The sequence below is a fragment of the Ailuropoda melanoleuca genome, chromosome 7 (assembly GCF_002007445.2).
Source record: "Ailuropoda melanoleuca isolate Jingjing chromosome 7, ASM200744v2, whole genome shotgun sequence".
Lineage (NCBI taxonomy): Eukaryota > Metazoa > Chordata > Mammalia > Carnivora > Ursidae > Ailuropoda > Ailuropoda melanoleuca.
Window position 1 is genome coordinate 30,956,897 of NC_048224.1, and position 15,499 is coordinate 30,972,395.

A 15,499-nucleotide genomic window follows, 5' to 3' on the forward strand; every position below is an offset into this window, starting at 1 on the left:
AAAGATTTGGGTGATAGTTCAGGCTGTGCTAATATAAGTTTTTTCTGGATGGACCTCTCTGGGATTTTGACCAAACTGAAAATGACTTTTCTCCCCTGCCATAATGACACTGATCAGTTTATTTTTCCTTTAATGTGTGAATCTGGTGACTAAATATCACTAAAAGTGACTGCCTCTGAAGAGTGGGTCATGGAGTTGAGGAGAGGTGAAATGGGAGCCTGCTAGTGGGGTCATAAACTCGTAGTTGTCTTTAACCTCAGCACATATGTTATTTTATATATTTTCAAAGTTTCTATGAAGAAATAATGGTTAATGGAACAGAAGAGAAAGGCTGAAAGAGAGACAGATGGCAAGAGGTGGTAAGTCTGCAGGGCAGTGCAAAAGAGCAGAGTTTGGCTGAGGGTGGGGTGGGGTGTGAGGATAATAAAGTAGCTGCTTCCATGAACAAGCTCAAGGGAATATCATGTGGAACTCATTCACGATGGGAAGGGGACGTTGTTAGGGATTGAGCTAATTAACACAAACAGCCATCATGTTCCAAGTTATGTGTTGATAGTTGAGCCTTCCCAACTTTCCTTCTGGGTACTGCGAGTTAGACCCTCAAGACTAAGTGACTTCCACAAGGAGAAATTTTTTTGCTTATTGTGACTGGAACTTGAAGTTACCAGACAAAATGCTGGTCTTTCTGTAGCAAGAAAAATCTGGTGGTATAGTATTACCTTGAGGAATAAGAAGTTGGAGTGAGGGTGCTAAGTGTAAGTGGAAGGGCCTCCAGGGTACCTACCTATGAGGTTCCTAAAGTGCATACCTGGGGAAAGACTGAGCCTTCTAGAAATGGATGGAACAAAGACAGAGTAGTTTTTCCCCCCTCTGGATGGTTGTGAGCTAGCCCTCCTCTGTAACTGAAGAAGTGCTGTTGCATCTGAGGACCTGTCTTGGGAACTACTTTTGCTTAGTTGCTGTGGGATACTGCACAGGTTACTTACCCTCAGTCCTCCTTAGTCTCTTTCACAGTAAAATAATACAGTAATCTCCACATTCAGGCAAGAGTGGTTGTAGGGATCATGTGAAGACAGCTGTATAAAAGGCCGCCCGGCTGATGATACCAAGTGTTGATTTGTGTTTTTTGCTCTTTGTTTTGGGGGCATTTGGTACTGTCTTACTCTTTGATGAGAATAAAAGCTTTCTCATGAGAAATCCATTTTATCATGGGATTTGAGTCAAACTTTTGTCCAAAAATAAGGATTATAAATTCCATGATGCAGTATGCATAACAAATGTGAGAATTTGAAATGTAGCCTTTAAAGCTGTTAAAACAATTGCTCATTTAACATGGACCAAACCAAGATCAGCAAAGAGTTCAGGTTTCATGGAGAGCATAAAATTGGACAAGTTCCTGGATAAAAGGCTTATAATCTAATTAGCCAACAAGATTCCATAAATATTTATGCAAAAATCACAAGACTGGAAAAAATCTCAAGTTAGATGCAAATGTGATTTCAAAAAAAAAAAAAAACCAAAGTCCTTCCTTGTTCATCCTAACCTCTTACGTGCTTTCAAAGTGTCATTGACATATTTTTTAAAAAATTTTTAACCACTTTAGTGTGACAGGTTGTCTGTAGCTGAATGGTTGACTGGATATAAAACATTCCCCTTCAGCTATTAAGACTGTCCTTGAAAAAGAATGTCTCTCAGTTTCCTTCAAAATCACTTACGCTGCAATGAATAGCATTAAACCACTTTGTTTTTGGTAATGTCACTTCATCAGCATGATTTTTTGCCCTTGACCTTCAAGATATACAAGTGGGAGGTTTCCAACTGGATTGCATCGTCAACTGCATATAAGTAGGATTATCTGATCATCAGCATTGTCCACAAATGGAGTAAGCTGTAAGAGTGTTTTCTTTTACAGATGTTCAAATACAGGCTCAATACATGGTAGTTAGCATGTTACCTCGGTTGCCCTAAGATGTTCTGACTCTGGGAAACCAAAGAGAAGGCTTTGGGCATGCCTTAGATTAAGGAAAGTATTGAATTATTGGATAACTTTCCACAAACTTGCAAATAAGCACGACTGTCCACTGATGTCAAGCCAGGGAATAGTAGAATTTACTTATTAGGTTTACTTATTATATTTCACTATGTGTCTCCATGTACCTTGAAGACAACTGTGTTTGTATCCTTGTACTAAGCCTCACTTATGTGACTTATGACAAGTTTGCAACCATTCTAAACCTCAATTTCCTTATCTATAAAATGGGGATATTAATAGTGCCTGCCTTATAAGATTATGGGCGTTCCTTAGGCAATGCTAAAGAACTTAGCATAGCCTAGCGCTTGGGAAGCATTTATAAGGAAGGAAAAATAATGTTCCCTCTATCTTCCTAGGTTCTCCTCACTCCCCACCATAATAAAAGACAGATTAAAGGGAGAAAAACAAACAGAAGTTTAAGAATCCCAGGGTGGTGGGTGGTGCAGTCAGTTAAGCGTCTGACTTGGTTTTGGCTTAGGTCTGATCCCATGGTTGTGGGATAGAGCCCTCCATTGGGCTCCATGCTCAGCACAGTCTGCTTGAGATGTTCTCTCCCTATCTGCTCCTCTGGCTCTATTCTCTCTCTCTCTCTCTCTCTTTAAAATAAATAAATAAATCTTTAAAAAAAGGTTTAATAATTTATATACCTCCTGTATACATGAGAGAGACTCCGAAAAACAGTAACTCCCTGAAATGGCCCAGACCACTACCTTAAACACCATTTCCAGCTAAAGACAAAAGAAAGATGTATGGGGGTGGGTGGGGAGGGGGGACAGTTATGGGAGGTAATCAGGACCTTGCTGTAAACAAGACTGAGGTTGTTAAGCACATTGAAGTCATTGGCTTCTCCATTGATAAGAGATTCTAGAAACTTAGTCCTCCTTCCCTTTTTGTATAGAGAGGGAGACACCATTACAAATGGAGATTTCCCTTATAAATGTAAATGACCCTAACAAAAGGGTAACTTCTACTTGGTCTTCTCCCGTGTCTGCTGTTTCTTGAAAATAACCAGCTCAAGATAATCCTTATGCCAAAAAGGCATATTTGGCGTGGCAAATTCTCCCCTTCACATTCAAAAATATGTTACTCATTAAATGTAAGAGAGAAGAATGTCTGATAAGGGGATTTTCCCAGATGCCAAGACTGTCTCTTTGGGAAGTTATTTCCTTATTTCAAACTGTATGGAAGTCCTTTTCTGAAACTTTAAGCATAGAATGGGTCCTTGGACTAGATGACTCATGGGATAGCTTCCTACCCTGAGATCCCATTATTATGAGCATTTAATGCATACTAATCCTTTAGGGTAAATAGTTCAATATTTATTCTCCCAAAATAGCAATAGCCTGGCTCTCCTGGGTAAGCACTGTGTAGGATGAGGAACCAGCATGGTGGCATGGAGCCCAGTGGACCTCATTTATGTTCTAGCTTTAGTACCTGTTAGCCTTGTAACCATCCTCAGGCAAGTTACTTAACCTGGCTGAGCCTCAGTATCCAGAACTATAAAATGAGGTTGAAAGGATATCTTCTTAAAAAACTGGAACGAGGTTGTAACAAGTTAGTCCATGTTCTAGCATATGGTACAGGTTATCCAGTAAACAATCTTTCTGTTGGTTGCAATTTTCATTTTTCAACTGGGTATGTCTGCGTGATTAAACACAAGTGACAGTGTGTTCTCTGACCCCAAGCAGCAGGAACATCTCTTGCCTTGCCTTTGTGCTAACACAAAGTTGATGTAAGATTTTGGATTGCACCCAGATGTGCTAATATAAAGGCCTTAAATAAAATGGTTTGGTTAGAAACTGTTTCGGCTCATCCACAGAGCAGTGACAAAGATGCCTGTCTTCCAGTAAGGGGTAAGGAAGGGGGACAATGCAAATGATTTTGTGGCTGGCTTTACTTAAGGAAGAACTTGAGATTTTGTGCTAACAGCCTAGTTACACGTTTCTGCAGCTGTCTCTTCCTCTCTTTTAGAGCTGCTGTGGCAAAACCTTCTTAGCCTAATGTGCTAAACTTTAGGAAATCAGATTCACTTGTTTATTAAGTTTAGGAGTTTAGGGCATTCTGGCTTCAAGCTCACCATGGCTTTTGATTTTCGCTTTGGGGGGCTTCTAGAATCTTTAGGGCTTGACCTAACACTTTGCCAGCATTGACTCATCACTAAACTCTACACAGCTCTTGTATTTTCCCGGTTGCCCAGATGGCTTGGCTCTGTGTTGTGGAGAATGTGGTTAATTAAGAGCTTCAGGCAGAACCCACAAGTGCTTTTTAATTTTTCTTGTTGTTTGGTTCATCGCTCCCCTTATCTCATTATCCACATTTCTTCTCCAATCTCAAAAACGAATTTCCTCCTTTTAAAGCCCCACCAGCTGAAATGTAGCCCGCACACTGCTACCTGCTTGACAGCTTTGTGGTTTCTCTGTGAGGGAGAAAAATGTGAAGTCAATTCCTTTTCGAATCTAACAGCTTTTCTAAAAATAGACGTAAACAAATTAGGTGTCCTGGGAACTAGCCACAGCTCAGTAATTAATAATCTTTTTAGCCATATAAGTAAGGAAAATGTTTTTTGTTTCTTGGGTTTTTTTTTAAAGATTTTATTTATTTATTTGACAGAGACAGCCAGCGAGAGAGGGAACACAAGCAGGGGGAGTGGGAGAGGAAGAAGCAGGTTCCTAGCGGAGGAGCCTGATGTGGGGCTCGATCCCAGAATGCCGGGATCACGCCCTGAGCTGAAGGCAGACGCTTAACGACTGCGCCACTCAGGCGCTCCAGGAAAATGTTTAATAAGTATTGCTAATGTTCTCTACACACAGTCCCTCCTTGTTAAGCAGAGTAGTCTAGTTTCCCCTTAATCAGTAGTGTCTGGACACTGAAGGGCAAAAACAGCACTGTAAGCACTGAGCGTAAAAGGCTTTCATTCAACAGATGTTTACAGAACAACCTGCCACATTCTAAACACTATGCACATCATGTACTTCACCCCTCGCAGCAGTTTCCCCAATACACCCAACACCAGTACAAAAGAATAGACAAACACAGCAAGTCACGGGGACTTAACCTACCTCCTTGGTTCCAGTTGTGACCTGGGTCCAGATCCATACCTGCCAGACTCTAAAACTAGCACTCTAGTCCATGGAAATGCGGCTTCTTCATCTAGAGGCAAAGTTACATTGACTCATGTGACGCGGGTGGACGCTGACCCAGGGAGGACATCCTGCCATTCTGGTGGCATTGTAGTGACATCAGGCTGATGCATTAGATGGGCAGTGAACCTGTCCAGACTCTAGGTCACAAGCTAGCAAAGCACAGAGAGAAAGGAGGATGTGTTAGAACACTGGAACAGGTGTCAACTTCATCCCAAAGTTTGTTCATAGAGATCAGCATGGTCAGTCAGCGAACGTGGGCCTTTTGCAGGGCTAATTTACATTAACCAATTCCAGATTGGGCCAGAAAATAACATCAAGTCCCTGGACTGATTTTACAATCCTATGAAGTATGGAGTTTTAGTGGGACAGAAAAGAATGAGAGGTCTCCAAATACAGTCACTGAATGTAACTTGATTCATGACTGGAAGTTCTCTTAAAATTAGGAAAAACTCAGGGTTTATATCAGGGAATCACAATCCCTGGATGCTTATTGGACTCTAAAAAACACCAGCGCATCAGAGAGTGAGCTGACCATTAGCCAGAAGGCTGATGACCAGGGATGTGGATTAATCCCTTTGCTTCCTTTCATTTAGCTGGAGAAGAAATTGACATACTGACTAAGTACACAGACTTTGGGGTCAGCCGCCTAGGTTTTAAATCTCAGCTTTGACACTTAGTACCTATGTGATCCTGAGTACTCCCTTAAACTTTCTGTAACTGTCTGCTTTCATGTCAAAATACAGTTCATAACTGAATCTATTTCACAGGGTTGTTGTCAGTACTAAATGAGTAAGTAAATGCCGTATAAACTTTGCTTTTGCCTTCATCCCTTCCATCCTGGCTTTTTGACACCTTGTAAATGTTCCCACTAAAAATGGAGAAAAAGAAAGGAAAGCTCAAAGTACTTTGTGTTTTGAGTTGGTTTTTTGTTTTGTTTTGTGGTGGGTTTTGTCTTGTTTAGTAATTTTAGCAAAAGGACAGGTGAAACTATCGATGTGAAATTGGGTGAGTTGTTTGATTTTCATTCATTTTCCTTCTAGTATGACTATGAAATGGCAATGCTTTAGTTACAGGGTCTCTTAAAGACATGACAACTCTACTGTAGACAATTTTTGCTGTCTACTCGCTGCTTCGCGGGGCTTTGTTGTAGAGGGTGGGTGTGAGAGAAGGGAGGTGGAGCTGAGGCAAACACAACCACCTCCTTCACCTTCTCTCTGGAACAACTGTAACTGTCCCCCTGTGTTGTCATTTGGCACTGTGCCAGATGCTGTGGGAGCCAGAAAGACTTACAAGTCCCATCACTCTTGCAGTTGATAATCTGGCATAAAGACAACCCCTGTGCCCACAGAAAGTCAACTGAGAACTTTAGAGTTTGAGACACAACATGAGAACACAAAAGGCTCATGAACTAGAAAGGTTAAGAGATTGCCTTGTCCCATCCTGTCATTGATGATTTAATGTCATCTGTGATTAAACACCAACTCAATGCTCAGATAGTAAACATGCATGGCTGATTGGCAGATCAAAGCATGGCTGTGGTGAATGGCTGACTGACTAAACTAGAAAGTCTCCTTGGAAGAGGCTGACATTTAATTGTGTCTTGAAATATATGTGGGAGGTGGAAAGGCCAAAAAAAAAGGAAGGGCATTTGTTAATATTTAGGGATCCCAACTTATTTGTGGAGTACCTTTACAGTAAGGTATTGGTTTTGTTGTTCTTTAAGCGTGAGGCGCTTTTAAAAGGAGATATTGGGAGGCAATTCTCAAGAACAGTCTGTCTGATTCTAGGCCACATGAAGGCTGAGAGAACACAATTGGGATTCATGAGGAAAGGCTGAAGAGGAAGCTGCAGGTGATTTAACCGGAGGGTAAACAGAAAGCTCTTTGTCATTACTGGAGGCCACTCAAGAAAGACAAATACTTTAGTTTGAGTGATTTAAACATCATAAAACATTTTAACATTCCCAGCATTTTAACATTCCCAGCACTCGCTTTAACCAGTTACTAAATCTTAGTTGCTCTTCTGATTATCCTTTGACTTCACTCATCTGTGTGTCTCTAGTGCCCCAGGCTAACCCACGCCACCTTCTGTGCCTGTCCAGATAGATGACAGCAGGTGACTGCTGACCACTTCACCATACGCATTCTTGTCCTGTTCTCCCAAACCACTGTCCTTACCCTGAACAATCTTTAGCGCACACAAATCAGGATCTGGCAGCTTTCTTCCTTCAAACCTTTCAAATGCTTACTATTATTCTTAGAACTAATTCTAAACTTGTCAACATGGCCTAACTGGCCCTGTATCACCGGGGTCTTCTCTCCCTAGCCTCACTACGTGTCTCCTTGCCTATGCTCTTTCTGCTTCAGCCATATGGCCATGCCTTCTCTCATCTTGGGAACTTCCCATAGGCTATTGCCTCCAACTGGAGTACGGTTCACACCTACCCTCTTCACTGCTCTGCATCCAGAGATCCCTTCTTCAGGGGGGATTTTCCTTGCCCCCATTACAGGTTCCAGAGAGACCATGTTTTTTGATCTCACTTATAATTATTTAATGTCTTTCCAGGAGACAAGTTGGGGTACAAAATTAGGCAAGGAGTTGTGAAACTTATTTTCTGGCAGTTGGAGAAAGATAATAAATAAACACAATAAATAAATTCTGTCCTATGTGAGGTGATAAGTGGTATAGATAAAAGAGAAAGTAGATACAGGGTAAAGAGGATGGGGAATGTGCTAGATGAGTCTACCCCTATGCCCACCCCGAATGTCTGATCTCCGAAGCTAAGCAGGGTTGGGCCCGGTTAGTACCTGGAGGGGAAGAATGCTTAATGCAGGTGGGCTGCAATATGAAAGAATGGTCAGCCTATCTCCATATCATTTGCGAATTACTCAAGAAGTATTATAGTGTTAATTATAAAAAGTAAAACTATAAAGCTATTAGCTATATAAAACCTGGCATGGAATGGTAAATTCCCAATAGATGTTTATCAAAGAGACTAATGGGCAATATTATCATTATTATTATACTCCTTCAAGATTCTAAGGCTGGTTCAGTCACTGATGAAATGCAATCCTCCCCTAACTGCGCAGATCCTCCCGTGACTGTGGGCAAATCAAGGCTCACACTGTGTTGTCTAATCCTCCTCTGAAACCCCCCTTGGTGAGAGGGAATTCCTCTTGCTTCTATTTCCTGTCTCCTGTGAGAACCCAACAGGGTCCAACAGAGCTAATTAATTACCCTGTCCTGGGGGCATAGGGACTTCTGGCGGTGATTTCTGAGGGTGCCCAAGGATTGAGAATCTAATGACAAAAATAAAACCACTCTATTCCAGAGAGTTGGCATGAGGATAGATCCGCTATTTTAACTCATGGATCCCTCTATCTTTCTGTTTCTTTGTCTCTGTCTGTTTCTCACACACACATTCATATTCCCTCCCTCTGCCTCTGTCTCTCTCTTCCCGTCTTCTCTTCTGAAAAACAAACAGCTTGGCTCCTGGGCAGCTTAGCTTTAAATTGGAAAATGCAGCCTTGCTTGGCAGAACAACAGTATCACAGACTCCCTACTGCTCAGAACAGCTTGTGACATACATCCCTGCAGGCGAGACCATAAAGGGCTGTCTAATATCCTGGAGACACCACACTCCAAAAAGACTTTCCTGTGCAGCTTCTTTAGCATTCTAGTCTGGGGGGGCATTTCCTCTCTTCTCCAGGAAGTTCTTACCTTGGACTTGGTCTTCTGCTGCTTTTCTCTCCACTTAATTAGTGATGCCATCACTTGGATCATTAGAAAGCCCTGGAGATGTGAACCAGAACAGAATTCAAAGAGGACTGTTGAGGAGCCAATGACTAGGAAGTCTGAAAGGGCACTCTGGTCCCTCTGACCCTAATATTTAACAAATTCCCTTCTAGACCACTGCAGAGAGGCCCACATACCAACAGGGGCTCCTATCTCCCTCTACTCCCTGTTCATCTGAAAAGTCCAAAAAATGGACTGAAGCCAACTCGTGCACGGTTCTAATCCCACCTCAACTAGAAGACAGTGGTCTTTAATAGGTCTTCCTAACTCCAGCGTTCACCCACCACCCTCCATCTCACATCCTGTAAGCCAAAGGGTAGTGAACACTCTAAAATCTTTAGCTTGACATTCAGCAATGTGGCCCCAATCTTCTAGCTATGGTTCCTCCTATGTGCTGGCCAAACTTGTTTAACCATAGTTCCATACCATGGGTATGATTTGAGCTGTTCTGCTCCATACTTTGCTCATTCTAATGTCTGGAAATATATCTCCTAGTCCTCCATGGAAATAATTACTCCTTCCTATGAGTTCTTATCATCTACATTTTTAATAGACTGAATTTGTCTGCATTTATACTCTTACAAGGTTGTGAGCTACCTGCTATCAATGATTGACTCATATTTACATCCCCCCAAAGCCTAAGGCCTTGTAGTTAGTAGATACTTAATAAAGCCTATTGATGGGTGAATGGACAAAATGGCACCTTTTTCTCAATGCCTGTCTTCAAAGTAGTTCATTAAAAGGCATTATGATACTAGGAATACCAGAGCTTTTCTAAAATATGGCCCATTTTAGAATAGACTTTAACATAGTACAAGTTCATCTTAAACCTTATCAATGGGCATTTTCACTGGGAGAGTGAAAAGGTCTATTGTGAGAGACCATAATAAAACAAATTTTTACCTTTAACATAGTCAGTCCTCTAACATAGACCAGGATGACAACATCATTATCAGTTTTGTTATGGATAACTGATAATTACATTTGAAATTATATTTGAAATTTTATAACCAGAGCCAGATTTAAGAGAATGCAAATATTTAAGAATCACATTCACTACTTTTCAGTTAAGAACAACTGCAACATATTCTCTGCCTGTTTTTTCCCCCAGACTTTAAGCTGAGCACAACTTTTCCTGGAACTTTCCTGATGTCCAAGCTTGCGTGTGTGTGTGTGTGCGTGTGTGTCCCTGTGTGCATACTTCTTGTCCCTGCTCCAGGGTTTCCAAGTTTCAGCTTAATTGAGCATCAAACCTCATTTCCTTCCAACTTTTGATTTTATTGAAGGAAACATTAACTCACTACTTTATAATTAAGAAAAGCTCTTTATGCCCTGCTATTTTTTTTTTTCTGGTAGAAAATTAGAGGTAAGCAATAACAACAATTTTAAAACAAATGAGAACACCTTGCTTGTCTGGGCATTGTTTTCCTATTAAGCAGTTCTCCTGGTGATGGCCCATAAGACAATCTGGCGTACCCCTTCCAATCAACCATTTAGACATTAGTGTGCTCTCTGCTTTCTTCCCAACTGCTTCAGGTCATCTGCTGAGCTTTGTGCCTGACATCATCCTCGTGCTCCTTGTTATTTTTAAAAGCCTAGTCCCTAACAGAGATGGCTCACTTCTAGGTGGACTTTTTTCAATTTAACTTTTAACTTTTGTTATGTTTAATTAAGGCATACACCTTTAAAGCAGCAGTCTAAAGTGATTTTCTTTTCAAGTGATTTTCTTTTAAACAAAGACTCAGAAGTAAGATTCAGTGGAATGATTTCACCCTTTCCATTTTACATGTTGAGATGTTTTCTTATTTACATTTTGATTTCTAGGACTTCAAAAATACTTTATTTTTCGTTGTTTTTTGGGTATAGGTATAGTGGATCTTAGCTAGTTGGTGTGGGTAAAAGGATTGACCCAAGACCTACATTAGTACCATATTGTTGAGCATGCAAAACCTAGAAATGATTGACCCGAGACCTAGTTAGGATGAGGAGCTAAAGAACTGACCCAGGGCAGATGTGAAATCAAACATTGGAGCAGGGTAGCTTAGGCATGTAGTCAATGTTAACATGTACAGTACAAGGTACTAAGGTGACAGTGTTGAGCAAGACCAACAAACATGGCCCTGGCTACATGGAGCAGAGCTGACCAACAATCTAGGGAAGGGACAGACATTGAAGAATTACCCAATAAATACTACGAAGGAGGGTGAAGAAAGTACATAATAACCCATTAGGGCAGTTAAGGAAACTTTCCCATTGAAAATGGTATTTAATTGCAGATCTGAAGGAGGGGCAGACATTTGCTAGGCAAATATGGAAGAAGAAAGAGTGCTCTGTGAGGCAGTATGCAAGAAGACCCAGAGGTGAGCAAGAGCTGGCATGTGGCAGAAACGGAGTGACTAGAGTGTAGAAAGGCTAGGAGCGAGCACGGGGTGGACATTGTTACAAAATGGGACTGGAGAGGTTTGACAGAATCAAAAAGCTAGAGCAAGCTCAGACATTAGCCAGGCAACCTCCGCTTCAGTTGTGAGAGGTCCAGCAGCAGAGACCCTACATGTCCAAATGATACTCTGATGACAAGGGGCAGTGGCTGTCTTGCAGATTATCCATTCAGGCATATGGTTGAAACGTAAACCAGGCATACTGGCAGGTTCAGAGGATGCACCAAGATAAATGAGGCAACTGAGCCACTGAGGGAGGTCTGGGCAGAAATGAGGCCTGGAGAGACTGAGGTACTAGGAAGGTGATTCATCAGATTTAAGCAGTAGGGACAAAGCTGATGACTGGTCATATGGACCAGGCCATGTAGTATGGGAGCCCTGAAGGAATCTGGAATTATTCCTGGGTCTGAAAAGTCACTCAAGAGCAATGTGGCGGCCCCGGTATCCTCATAAGCCCCCTGAGTTGTGAGTATTTTGTAAAGGTTTTACTCCAGTCTAGATTTCCCTGGTTTGTGGGTTTCATGCTCTTTATATCTCCCTGCCTTAGTATGGGCTAGTTCAAGGGCTGGATTGTGTATCTAGCTGTGAGATACCATGCAGGGAAGAGACTGGAGGAAAAAGGGAGTGCCAAAGCCACTCTCCTATTATGTAGGGTCTTTACATCGTCATCCCTCACAAGCTTTGAAAACCATCTCTAAAACTGAACAGAGTTAAGAATTTCTCTTGAAGGCCCAAGTAGTGCATTCCTAGATCACACACCATCTTATGATGAAATCTGTTTTGTGCTCACCTTGCAACCCATTCAGCTTGTTCCTATCTCTTCATGTCTTTGTTGTTCTGGAAAAAAAAAAAAAAGGAAAGAGAAAGAACGAAAGAAAAGAAATAGGTTTTCCAGCTTTGGGAAATTAAATGCAAACTGTGATCCTGGTTGGAGATAATGTACTGAATAGAAATTATCCAGAACAGTGAGGGGTTGTTCAGCACCCCCAAGGAAGTTAATGACTAATTAACATGTGTTAAAGATGAGCTGGATTGGGGGATTATGGCTCACCCTGAGTACTGCAGAATAAAATGAAATTCTCACAACTCATTGTTTCTGACCCCTTAATTTCTCCTCTTCTGCAACCAACTTACCTCTCATTCAGATTTGGGTTACATAGAAATAAGCCCTATCTTCCCCCTTTGTAGACAAACCTAATTTTATTTTACTGTTACACAAACCTGATTTTGAGGAATTTCTAGAAAGTTCCACTATGTTCAGTGTGGTAAAACTCATGTCAGAGATGCCTTTGATATGATCCGAGTTATATTTTGTGCTGGCACATATTCTTGCTTCTGTGGCCCCCTGACACCTGGGGAAAGCCTATCACTCAGTGGCCCAGAATCTCAATAAATATTTAGTATTGTGTAACAAACAAATGAAAGATAGAAAAGAAAAAAAAAACAGTAATACTCTACAAGGAGTACTTCTCAGTGCCACTTGTGGTTCCTGGATGAGAAATGTTTTCATACTGGTTATTAATTAACCAACACTGAAGTCCCTCTATCTGCTGTCTGGCGAATTGGGGGTCTGTCTTGGTTGGTGGGAATAGAAAGTATTCTTGGCCATGTGTGAGCCCTGGTGATTATTTGCTCTAATCCCTCTGGATGGTCTCTCTCGGGCCTTTGGTACTCTCCATTCATGCTCATCTGAAGTCTGCTAAAGACCCAAAAGGGAGCCTCTGCAGAGCAACTGGTTCTCTCTCTGCATTGTTCTCTTCTCTGCACTCTGCCTTGTGAACTCCAGTTGCCTTGGCTCCCTCCACATTCTCATCTCTGTCTACTCAGGGAGACCACTGGCCACTTTTCTGGGTTCCCCTTCTCTACCATGGCCTGAAGACTCTCCAGGCAATAAGCTAAGGCAGTCATAGGGCTCACCTCTGTTCGTTCTCATCTTTTAGGGATCACTGCCCTTTATTGTGCTATGTCCAATGTCTTGAATACCATTGTCTATTTATTTTTGTCTGTATGTTTTAGTTGTCAGGCATGAAATCCAGTTTCAGTTGCTTTCTCTTAGCTGGAAGCAAAATCCCTCCAGAGCTATTTTAAGGTTGTTTAAGCTTGTTTTCAGCACTCCCTTTTTGAGATCCCACACCATTTGGTAATAAGCAAAAAAAAAATAAATTTAATAAAAAATAAAATTAAAAAAATCCAAAATTCCCTTTGTTGGGTACTAAGCAGGAATAGGTTTGTCCCCTTGGGCAAAACTGTGGCCTCTATCCCAGGTGAAGCAAGCTCCTCACCGGCTCAAAAATCCTCATGTTCTAGGAGCTCTGCTTTCAAATCTCTTAAATTAGTGGTCCTCCTCCAGGATCCATCACTCCCTGTACCCCACTCCCCTCTTGAAGGGGATATCTGGCAATGTCTGTAAACCTTTTTAGTTGTCAACGATTTGGGAAGGGGGTTGCTATCATTGGTATCTCATGGCTAGAAGCCAGAGATGTAACTAAACATCTAACAATGCTCAGGACAGCCCCACACAACAAAGAGTTATCTGGCCTACAATATCAATAGTGATGGGGTTCACAAACACTGTCCTAAATCAATGTGTCCTCAGAGTGAAGAATTCTTGGCTTCCTCAGAAGGATGCCATTTTGGGTGTCCTTATTGTTGTTGCCTATGTGAACTCCATTAATTCACACCATTCTAACTTTGATGGGAGCCATGACATTTTTTAGCAAAATTAGCTCAAAATGGTCTCTGTCAAAAGTGAAAGCTCTAGCTTCCCTAAAATAATAGCCTCTAGGCTGCTGAGAATGACCACAGGCTGTGACTTTGCCCCTAAATTGCCACTGGCAATTTTAGATTCTCATCAAAGCTGGGCAGAAAGACCCACTGAGGCATGATGCCTATTTCTCAAGGACATTTTTGTCCTTTGAAGCTTCCTTGCCTGGTCAGCTGGAGCCAATTTTGCAAAACTTAAAAGTGAAGTTTATCCCCATCCAGCTGTGACCATACTCCATCACCATCCCTTTTCAGAATCACTAAAACAGAGACTCTGTAATCAGTAATTATTTTTGTATTTGTCTTGGGTTGATTAGGAATTGTAACACTTCTCATAAACAAGAGGAAATTAATGGAAAAATCAGTGGAAACATATGAGAAGGCATTGATCCCTTCATTGGACAATTCTGATTTATAACATACTTACCTGCCTAGAAATAAGAGCCCTGTCTCAATGTGTTCCAGGAAACAGCGTTGTCTGTCAATATTTCCCTTTTCCCCTATGTTTCTATATGATATGGAAATGGACCGTCTTGTATTTCTTATTCTTGAGGTACTCTGCCGGCGAGAGTTTGTCATAATACAGAGTTACATGTGCATACATTTTGGTAGCTCATCCTGGTTTTCATATGTTTGACCTGGTGTTTGTTTTTAGTTTCTCAAACCTGTTGGGCTGATTCAAATCTTTGGAACCTTTGCTCCTGCTGTTCCCTTTAGCCAAAATGCTTCTCCTATCCTCCTCTACCTTTATTTTAATTAACTTGAATAGCCATCTCTTCTAAGAAACTTTTCCTTAACTTTGTCTCAACTAGGGCTGCATTATTATTTTTGTGGACTCTAAGCAAGTTTGCTTTTGGGGACCCCTTTCTCTATGTAAAAAAAAATTAATTTATATTTTACAATTGAATGGTATAAAACTGAATTTAATAATATATATTAATTTTTTCTGCCTAGAAACCCATTTTCTGGTTTTAGAAGAAATTAAGAACTTTGCGTAGGCCCCTAAAAATATTGTGGATCTTCAGTACCATGTCGACTGTGCCTAATGTATAAAAGATTTATGTATAGTATAACTAATGTATAAGAGATCTCTGACCCCAAGAGTTAGAGTTAGAATTGATTACTCATTTGTGCTGCCATTATCCCTCTTATTTCCTTTTTTTTTTTTTTTTCAGAAAGGGAGAGTGAAAAGAGAGCTTGCGTGTGTGAGCAGGGGAGGAATGGCAGGGAGGGGCAGAGGGAGAGAGAACCTTAAGCAGGCTCCATGCCCAGTGTGTAGCCCAATGTGGGGCTCAATCTGACAACCCTGAGATCATGACCTGAGCCAA

The 15,499-nt window shown here is 41.3% G+C and overlaps 1 protein-coding gene across 2 annotated transcripts in view; it reads left to right on the forward strand.

Moving 5' to 3' along the window:
• Positions 1 to 15,499, forward strand: part of PLPPR1 (phospholipid phosphatase related 1) — a 252,822-nt gene that overhangs the window by 118,624 nt on the left and 118,699 nt on the right. Inside the window, exon 1 of one of the 2 annotated variants that reach the window (XM_002926473.4) lies at positions 3,839 to 3,885. The exons of the other annotated variant lie outside the window; for it this stretch is intronic. The gene's annotated coding sequence lies outside the window, so the exon portion shown is untranslated. Of the gene's footprint in view, positions 1 to 3,838; positions 3,886 to 15,499 lie in introns of those variants that run through there. 2 annotated transcript variants of the gene reach the window in all.